This window comes from Carassius gibelio, chromosome B7, assembly GCF_023724105.1.
Source record: "Carassius gibelio isolate Cgi1373 ecotype wild population from Czech Republic chromosome B7, carGib1.2-hapl.c, whole genome shotgun sequence".
Classification (NCBI taxonomy): Eukaryota; Metazoa; Chordata; class Actinopteri; order Cypriniformes; family Cyprinidae; genus Carassius; species Carassius gibelio.
The window spans coordinates 16,685,935-16,687,742 of record NC_068402.1 but is presented as its reverse complement, the minus strand read 5'-3'; the positions used below and the strand labels follow the sequence as shown (position 1 = coordinate 16,687,742).

The window sequence follows — 1,808 nt, the reverse complement described above, 5'->3', positions numbered from 1 at the left end:
TCATTTTAGGCTTTCTTCGGGACCTGGTGAAGTTCTAGAATCTTTGATGTTTCCCACTCCTCTCCCACCTCTTGCAACTTTGACCACGAGTCCAAAAGGTTTGCTGATCGGTCGAGCTACAGATGTCACTTGTTTTGCTTGTTCCTGTGATGGGACGATGACCACATCACGAATGTTTGCGAATTAGTCTGTCTAGGGCTCATCTTGCAGCCTGTGGAAGATGGGAAGAAGGTAAGCGAGTGTTTTTCCACTTCCTGTCTCCGCAGCACACAGAATGCTGCATCCTTTTAGTATCTTGAGAATGGTTTGCATCTGGATTGTGGTGGGGTAAATTATATTCTGACTGTTTTGATCAGTTATGGACAAGTATTAAAGCAATTAAATGTCTTTTGGGGGATGGAAGCACTGCCATCACCCTTGTCCTTCTGCTTGAGGACAGACGGTGGAGCACTTTGGATGCTGTTTATGGAGAAGTAATCCCCTAACGCTTTGTTACTCTTCCATCCCTTGGATGTCAGCATCGGTTGTTCAAGTTTCCCAAGTGTATAGCCGACAGACTGGTGTAGCTGCGGGTTCTTGTGCTTAATCAACAGTCTTCCAGGCAAGGCTGTTGGCAGCTTGTCAGACTTCTTGCTTTGCATCTGTTTGATGTTCTCTATACGTTTTTGTGTGCGTCTCGGGATACCAATCACCACAGGCTATGAGCCAGCGGTTGTCACTCTGCGTCCGAGCTTCACTGACTGCACTGTACATACGAGGAAACTTCACAGCACACGCGAAGGTGAATATCGGATGGCCCGTTTAATATGAAGGCATATTTGAGAACAGTACTGCCGCTCCCTATATGCAGAGTACCCAGTCTGCGTAGGTAACCAACTCCCAGAGGGGGCACCATCCCAGTTGCTCAAAAAAAAAGACAAAAAAAGAAAAAACATGCGCCATTTTCCCATCCACGCTCACGCCTCATGTTTGCAGCTGAAAGTTCATTATTGATGGATGGACATCTATGCCCGGGTAAAGGACATCAGCAATCCGGCGCAGAGAAAAGAAAACTACAACAAAAAAAAGTTGGCTTGACGTTGGACGTTCGAGAGTCTTAAATTTAGGGACCGTCTCTTAAGTTACATGCGATATTGGTATACACTTTCTAACGTCAGTAGCATTTGAAGAGAATGACTTACAGTCATAAAAACAACTGTAATTGTTCATCTTGGTGTCAGCTATAATGCACAATTGAATTTAATGTTTGATATTTACTCAAATAAACTGTAAATCATATGTAAATTATGCTACTTTTTCACATGGGCTCAAAGGCAAATTTGAAGCTCAATAGCATTTGAGGAGAAAGACTTGCAGTCATAAAACAATTGTAATGTGCTCATTTAGGTGTCAGTTACAATGTACACCTTATATATTTTTAATATATATTAAAATAAATTATAAATCATTTAGGTAAAAACAAGGCCTGTTTATCACTTTAAGGCACATTCTTGTGAAAGTGTTGTTGTTTTTTTCAGGCCCCCTTACGAAAATTACCCATGATTTTAACAATTACACCACAAATCATTGTTCTTGTAGCCATGGTAACTGCAAATTAACCATGGTTTTGTTACTTCAAATAATAATTTACAAAGAAGTATTAATATACTGAAATATTTTTATTATTTATTTTTTTGCTATAAAAACAGACCTAAGCCATCAATAGCCTTTAAAATGACTTAAAATGCATTATATAAAAAAACAATGAGGCAATAATGATTGGTTAATAATAACACTGTTAAAATACATAATGTAGGCAAATACAAAAT

General features: G+C 39.3%; 1 pseudogene; it reads right to left on the bottom strand.

Moving 5' to 3' along the window:
- On the bottom strand, positions 1 to 895 carry LOC127961855 (probable ATP-dependent RNA helicase DDX28; annotated as a pseudogene).
- Between the last annotated feature and the right edge of the window lie 913 nt (positions 896 to 1,808).